The 8,519-nt window shown below is 45.6% G+C and overlaps 1 long non-coding RNA gene across 1 annotated transcript; it reads right to left on the reverse strand.

The window, feature by feature from the left end:
- Positions 1–1,131: 1,131 nt before the first annotated feature.
- On the reverse strand, positions 1,132–3,653 carry LOC309337532. The gene is made up of 2 exons (XR_014154397.1): positions 2,910–3,653; positions 1,132–2,266 (listed from the first exon to the last, which is right to left on the reverse strand). It is a non-coding gene; the product is annotated as an uncharacterized lncRNA (long non-coding RNA).
- Between the last annotated feature and the right edge of the window lie 4,866 nt (positions 3,654–8,519).

Below are 8,519 nucleotides of genomic sequence, written 5' to 3' on the forward strand. Positions count from 1 at the left end.
AGAGGTGATATGATAGCCATGTTCAAATATATAAAACAATGTCACATAGAGGAGGGAGAAAGGTTGTTTTCTGCTGCTCCAGAGAAGCGGACACGGAGCAATGGTTCCAAACTACAAGAAAGAAGATTCCACCTAAACATTAGGAAGAACTTCCTGACAGTAAGAGCTGTTCGACAGTGGAATTTGCTGCCAAGGAGTGTGGTGGAGTCTCCTTCTTTGGAGGTCTTTAAGCAGAGGCTTGACAACCATATGTCAGGAGAGCTCTGATGGTGTTTCCTGCTTGTCAGGGGGTTGGACTCGATGGCCCTTGTGGTCTCTTCCAACTCTATGATTCTATGAGGACAGTCCCTGTCACGGGCAAGTGACTCCTCTGGAAGTTACCCCATAGATATACATGCATACCATTTCTAGAACCAATTATAAGTAGCTTCTTGTTGTTGTCGTCGTTTAGGCGTGTCCGACTCTTCGTGACCCCATAGACCAGAGCATGCCAGGCCCTCCTGTCTTCCTCTGCCTCCCGCAGTTTGGTCAAACTCATGCTGGTAGCTTCTAGAACACTGTCCAACCACCTCATCCTCTGTCGTCCCCTTCTCCTTGTGCCCTCCATCTTTCCCAACATCAGGGTCTTTTCCAGGGAGTCTTCTCTTCTCATGAGGTGGCCAAAGTATTGGAGTCTCAGCTTCAGGATCTGTTCTTCCAGTGAGCACTCAGGGCTGATTTCCTTCAGAATGGATCGGTTTGATCTTCTTGCAGTCCATGGGACTCTCAAGAGTCTCCTCCAGCACCATAATTCAAAAGCATCAATTCTTCGGTGAACAGCTTTCTTTATGGTCCAGCTTTATGCCATATGGGTACAGCGCAGCTCCTTGTCACTCACAATTAGAAATTTGCTGATGTTGATCAATACATTTCCACCCCCACCCCCCTGCATCTAAGAAAGGATTTTTATTTTGAGGGCAGAGTTCTGAGCAATGCCAGAGGGTTGCTTTAAAAGCTGTGGCATCAGTATGAAGGTATATGAATAGAGTTATTTGATTGGAGGCACAAGCTCAGGCTTGCCTTCAAAATGAGGGGTGGAGCAGGGAATGAACACATCTCTGATACATTTCCGCAGAGGACTAGAAACTTGCATTAAAAAAAATCTAGGGAGTCTCAGGAGTCTGTGCCTTCTAACATATTTTGTCCAAATTTCCACATGTGGAATTATGACAGAAAATCAAAAGCTCAGCTGTTTGCCAAATTCCTTTTTACAACTTGGGGGAATCCCCTGTTGCCCTCCTGTTGCCCATATTTGCACAGATGACCTCGAAAGAGTTGTAAACGTGACTAGTTTTCATTGGCACATGCATGGTCTGCCAAAGCAAGGCCAGAGTTTTTGCCATCTCAGGTCTTTTGGGGAGCTAGTTGTTTATGGGATTATTCACAGAAGATGCTTTAAAGTGGAAGTCATTCCTCAATGAAAATACAGAAGAGGTTGTGTGAGTTGCCGGTTCATATTCTGACAAATACTTCTTGAACAACTTGGCACACGCTGCAGTATTATCTAAGTTAGAGAGAGTAGTTTGTTGGATGGGGCCCTTAAGGAAATGCAGTAGCCCTAGCTGATGGAACAATACTAAGTGCAAACTGATGTCCAGAACTCTCTAATATGGCAATAGCCACATGGAGCTCAACTTTTACTGGATCCAAGAACCTGAATTGACCTAACGAGGTGTCTTTTTTATCTACAGAACCAGTTGTCATCATTCTTGAACATACATTGCAATAAAGCACTAGTCACCTCTGTCATAGCATACACTTCCTGTTCTCCACCCAAACTAGTTTGTGGTGTGTTGGCCTAATCTGTCTTGGTTCTTTTTCTATCTCTCTGCTCAACAATATCATGTGGAGTTAAGAAAATTCTGTGACACTCTGTTATAACACATTAAAATTCCTCAGCACCTCATGCTGGAGTGGCATGTAGCACATACAGTACCGAGGTTTTCACCCATGGTGATGGAAATGTGCAAACCAGGCTGCCATAGTCCATTGACTAGAGATGAGAAAATCATACCATTCTTTATTTCTCAACAATTAGTGGGACTCTTTAAATGCATTCTTTTCTTCCTGTGTGTGAAAGTGAATGCTTCTTCAGTGAAGTGTCCAGCAAAGAACGTTTGGTGGTTTGTTTTATTTTCTTCTCCAAAGGACACTGAACCATTTCCAAAGCCTGCTTACAACTGGGAAATAGCCAATTCCCGAAAATCAAAGCGTTCAAACTCAAGGGCTGGAACGGAAGACAAAACTTGGTTACTTTAAAGCACCATGGAAGCCAACTCCAATGCAGCGTCTTGTCGTAATAATAGCAAATCCAGCACAAATTTGCTACCGTTCAAAAATCTATAACAAAAAGTGGATATTTGAGCAATTCCAAATCACAGATGATAAAACAAGACGTAGACAAAGCAGCAGAATTTCAGAGCTTTCATGAGCGGATAGGACTGTCATAATTAAAATGAACAAAGCAAATCCATAAATTGATGGACCCTGCAAAGTTAACCTAAGGAAGTCCATGGAAGAAAAGTTTTGACCACCCTTTTGCCCCGCAGCCATCTGTAGGCCCTGAGAAGCCTTTCCAGAAGCTCAAAAAGTTTTAACCATAACTTCATTCCCACCCACTCCCAGCCATATGCGGACTCTGGGTAATGGGTGTGTGTGTGTGTTCAGATTCACCTCTTTAAGAATGTGGATGTGGTGCAAGGGGATTTGGGGAGAAAGGACATAACCTGAATCTGGGCAGAGGAACAGAGGGGTTGTTTTTAGAAACTTAAGAAATATTCCTGGTGGGAAATCTAATCATACATACATCATACTACCAAAGGAAAGATGTAAGAAAATGGCATGCCATTGCCACTTCTAATCATACTCACAGTTGATAACATGGGCTAGTGGTGTTTGATGCCAACTCACAATTCCAACTCACATTTATTAAAGTGGGCTTCCTGGAGGCATCTAGCTATGCACTGTGAAAAACAAACAAAATGCTGGACCATATAGGCTAGAAGAACAGAAGAAGAGCTCTGGTGGGTCATCAGACCAAAGGTCCATGTAGTCGAATCATCTGGCCAACCAAATACCCATGGGAAGCCTCCAGGCAGGACCCCAGTGCAGCGGCACTCTCCCAGTTCATGTTCCCCAGAAACTGGTATTCAAAGGCAGACTGTCTCTGACAGCGGACGTGGTAGACAGCTATTATTGATTTGTAGCTATCAATAGCTCAATCCACTATGAATCTGACTAGTCCCATTTAACATTATCCAAGTTGGTGGACGTCACCACATTGTCTGTAGTTTAACTATGCACTGTATGATGGTATTTAATTGTGTCTGTCCTGGGTCTTCCAAAACTGAGCTTCATCACATGGCCCCAAATTTCTACTATTATGAGAGGAATAAAACCTCTCCGTATCACTGAGAGCCAGTGTGGTGTAGTGGTCAAGAGCGGTAGATTTGTAATCTGGTGAACCGGGTTCGCTTCCCCGCTCCTCCACATGCAGCTGCTGGGTGACCTTGGGGTAGTCACACTTCTCTGAAGTCTCTCAGCCTCACTCACCTCACAGAGTGTTCGTTGTGGGGGAGGAAGGGAAAGGAGAATGTTAGCCGCTTTGAGACTCCTTAAAGGTAAAGGTAAAGGGACCGCTGACCATTAGGTCCAGTTGTGGCTGACTCTGGGGTTGCGGCGCTCATCTCGCTTTATTGGCGTACAGCTTCCGGGTCATGTGGCCAGCATGACTAAGCCGCTTCTGGCGAACCAGAGCAGCACACTGAAACAGCGTTTACCTTCCCGCCGGAGCGGTACCTATTTATCTACTTGCACTTTGACGTGCTTTCGAACTGCTAGGTTGGCAGGAGCAGGGAGCGAGCAACGGGAGCTCACCCTGTGGCGGGGATTAGAACAGCTGACCTTCTGATCGGCAAGTCCTAGGCTCTGTGCTTTAACCCACAGCGAGCAGGATATCAAATCCAAACTCTTCTACTTTCCTCACACTATGCATAATTGTATACATCACTCTAATCTCCCCCATTTACTCCTTTACTAAACTAAAACTCTCCAAATGTGGCAACCTTTTCTCAGGGGAGATTTGGCCAAAGCCCTTGATCGTCTGGGTTGCCCTCCACGTTCCCCCCATCTTCACCAATATCCTTTTTGAGATGCAGCAACCATGGATCTGTATAACAACATTATGGTCGTTCTGTTTTCATTCTTAGCATTCACCATTTTTGTCACAGCTGCCGCACACTGTGCTGACTGCCTCACCCAGAGACCTCCAGGTTCAGCCAATGGGGCTCTCTTTATGGACTTTCCGTTTTTCCCTTTCATTATGCTTTGTCTTTCTGCTCACACCAGTTACAGATGCTACCTACCCCCAATGTTAAAACAGCAGAATTCAAGACCGCCAACTCATTCGATTGATTTAAGGTGGCAAGATTCTTAAGACCTAACACACCGAGTTCTTTGTTATCATTCCCTATTGTTTTCTGAGCCTTTTATACATATACTTCCATGATGTTTACAAGCTTTACTTGACCTGCGATTTTCACAGTTCAAGCAAAACGCCAGGGGAAGGAGAAATCTTTTCCTCTTCGGATTTGTTTTATAACAGGCTTCAGGCTTTAAAGCAAAACAACCCAAACAGGACATTGTACTTTAAAAAAGATAAAGGTCTCTCTCCCCCCAAATTGCTAATTTCCACTTCCCCCCGGTATTTCACAGAAACAGCATCTTCCAGCAGCCAACTTTTTGATAGTGCTAAAAAACGCTATTTCAAATCGGGACCCCTCACAAAGTGGGAGCTTTTGCATCCAGACTCCCCAGCTAGTGAAAGTGCTAAAATGCCTGTGGTTTCTCGTCGCCAGTTTAACCTGCTTGTTAGCGGCTTGAATTGCAGGAGCTGAGATGTTTCTGGCACCCTCCTCCTAGCTTTCTAGCAGGTCTAAACATATCAAGCATAGCAAAGAAACCAGAAAGTGGCATGAACTCTTCTCAGCACCCAGAGTTTTCGCAGGCTCAAGTTTCTGCAAAACAGAGCAGAATACGTAAGTATCATAGAATTGTAGAATTGGAAAGGACCACAAGGCTCATCTAGTCCAATCCCCTGAAATGCAGGAATATTTTGCCTAAGGTGGGGATTGAACCCACAACCCTGAGATTATGAATCTCATGCTCTACCATGGTGGCTGGGGGCCAGAGGCAAAAGTTGGCAGAGCAACAAATGCAATTTTCGCCCTTTGTACCGTAGTCTAGTTTCTACACACAGGCTCACACACCCTTCTTTACCCAGGGGAGCAACAGGCATTATCAGAGTTCAAAGACACATTGCAGCCAGGCAAAAGCAATCCTTCCTAGGCAAGCACAACACTTTTGGAACATCACCCTGTTTGGACCTGTGGGGCACAGGTAACAAGGCTGAGGCTGGCTCATAGCTTCTGTAGAGACCAGCAGAAACGAGAGCCAACTACTGAGAACATGGGGCTTCAGATAGCATCACTCCTGGTACGCTCTTAAGCCTCACTACCAGAAGAGAGATATACAAATTGCGCAGAATCCATTGCAATCCTCTCCTCTCTGGTTTGTTGGGGTTGAAGGGTCCATGTCTGGACTCTACAGATCAGAAGTGCACACCCAGCCTTGCAATCTGATGCATATCGATTTGCCCAGAATGCGGAAAGATACCACAACACTACAATAGTTCTATGAATTTCTAACACGAGGCCTCGTTCAAATTAAACATCCCCAACCCTTGCAAGACATTCACTTCATGGTGACCTTCCCATTTTCAAATAAACTTGGAAATTAGGCTTTAGTTAGATATGCAACTACAGTGGTACCTCGGCTTAAATGTGCTTCAGGTTACAGACTCCGCTAACCCAGAAATAGTACCTCGGGTTAAGAACTTTGCTTCAGGATAAGAACAGAAATCGTGCTACAGCGGCAGCAGCGGGAGGCCCCATTAGCTAAAGTGGTGCTTCAGGTTAAGAACAGTTTCAGGTTAAGAACGGACCTCCGGAATGAATTAAGTACTTAACCCAAGTTACCACTGTATTACTTTTTCGCATACAAAACAAGGACAGTCACATTTTGCTTGAATGACAGAGAGAAAGTCGAAAACGTGGAAGAATGGGCCTCCTTCTGATCTTGCATATGTAGTTTGTTTTTAATAACCCTGCATATTTATTAGGCCATCTGCTTCCATGGCACTAGAATTATTATTTTTTTAAAAAAAAAGAACCTTAGTACAGATAACTTATTCATGGCTGCAGTTTTACCACTCAGTTTGCAAAGCAAAAACAATATATGAACCCAACACACTTGATTGTGTTTATTCTGGCACTGAGTAATCAAGCATTGTGAGGTTTTTGTTTTGTTTTTTCCCAGGGAGTTGAAAGTGATCTGACGGAGCTGCTGCAGCCCGTTGTGCTGTTCTTTTATTGGGGTGGGGAGAATTGTGTTTTCCTAGCAACAACACATTATGTTTGGTTGTAGCTCAGTGGTAGAGCATGAGCTTTGTACGCAGGAGGGCACAGGTTGAATCCCCAGCACTTCCATATCGGACTGAGAGTGCCCCCCCCCATCCGCCAATCTAGAACCCTGGAGAGCCACAACCAGCCATTGTAGTTGTTGTTGTTTAGTCGTTTAGTCGTGTCTGACTCTTCGTGACCCCATGGACCAGAGCATGCCAGGCACTCCTGTCTTCCACTGCCTCCCGCAGTTTGGTCAAACTCATGCTGGTAGCTTCGAGAACACTGTCCAACTATCTTGTCCTCTGTCGCCTCCTTCTCCTTATGCCCTCCATCTTTCCCAACATCAGGGTCTTTTCCAGGGAGTCTTCTCTTCTCATGAGGTGGCCAAAGTATTGGAGCCTCAGCTTCAGGATCTTTCCTTCCAGTGAGCACCCAGGGCTGATTTCCTTCAAAATGGATAGGTTTGATCTTCTTGCAGTCCATGGGACTCTCAAGAGTCTCCTCCAGCACCATAATTCAAAAGCATCAATTCCTCGGCGATCAGCCTTCTTTATGGTCCAGCTCTCACTTCCATACATCACTACTAGGAAAACCATAGCTTTAACTATACGGACCTTTGTTGGCAAGGTGATGTCTCTGCTTTTTAAGATGCTACCAGCCATCGTAGACAATACTGTAATTGAATGAACAATGATATGATTCAGAGTAAGGCAGCTTCTTATGTTTCTTAAGGTTTAGGAACACCGGAAGCTGCCTTATACAGAGTCAGACCATTGGTCCATCTAGCTCACTTGCACTGTCTGGCAGGAGGTCTCCAGGGTTTCAGACGGGGAGGTTCTCCGAGTCTTCTCTGGAGATATTCGGGATTGAACCTGGGATATTTTGTATGAAAAGCATACGCTTCCACTGAGCCATGGCCCTTTCCTTGGGGAGGGCCCTGCTCACCTCTCAAAAGTGGTCTGCAGATGGTAGGTCAGATCTGGACCCATCCTGGATGTGGTCTGTGGTCACATCAGGCAGCCATCTTGCTTAGAAAGCTTAGAAAATATTCACGGCCCGAATGAGAGAACACCTGAGATCACCAAGTAGGCCATTTTGATTTCCATGATTCAAGGACAGCACGAAATAGGGCTGCAGAAACCTGTTTGAAATCCATATTGTGATATCGGCTTCATAATTTTTGACCTGACAATATATTGTGAATCATGGGATGTGTGTGCTATGCAAAAATCACAGTGTGAGGGAAACTGTGAAGTCAGCCAGTGCTTCTCTTGATTCCTGCAGCCCCTGTTAACTCTGCTAGCTCAGCTCCCATTTGCCTCATGCAAGGGGCAGTGAATCACAAGAGCAGGTGCCGGCAAAACTCACGATGCAGGTTAAAAAGTGAAGCCAGCCAGTGCCTCTACATAAGGGTAAAGGGACCCCTGACCATTAGGTCCAGTCGTGACCGACTCTGGGGTTGCAGCGCTCATCTCGCTTTACTGGTGGAGGGAGCCGGCGTACAGCTTCTGGGTCATGTGGCCAGCATGACTAAGCCGCTTCTGGCGAACCAGAGCAGCGCACGGAAATGCCGTTTACCTTCCCGCTGGAGTGGTACCTATTTATCTACTTGCACTTTGATGTGCTTTCGAACTGCTAGGTTGGCAGGAGCAGGGACCGAGCAACAGGAGCTAACCCCGTCACGGGGATTCGAACTGCCGACCTTCTGATAGCTCCATCCTTATTTCAGACGTTGTGATATATTGGTACATCGTGATGTCTAGCTGGTGATATACCACAGTGTTGAAAACCATATACAGTTGTACCTTGGATCCTGAACACCTGGCTCCCAAACGCAGCAAACCTGGAAGTGAGTGTTCTAGTTTGCGAACGTTCTTTGGAACCCGAACGTCTGATGCAGCTTCCATGGCTCCCAATTGGCTGCAGGAGCTTCCTGCAGCCAATCGGAAGCAGTGCCTTGGTTTCCAAATGTTTTGGAAGTCCAACGGACTTCTGGAATGGATTCCGTTCGACTTCCAA

This window comes from Podarcis erhardii (genome assembly GCF_964252035.2).
Source record: "Podarcis erhardii genome assembly, chromosome: 2".
NCBI lineage: Eukaryota > Metazoa > Chordata > Lepidosauria > Squamata > Lacertidae > Podarcis > Podarcis erhardii.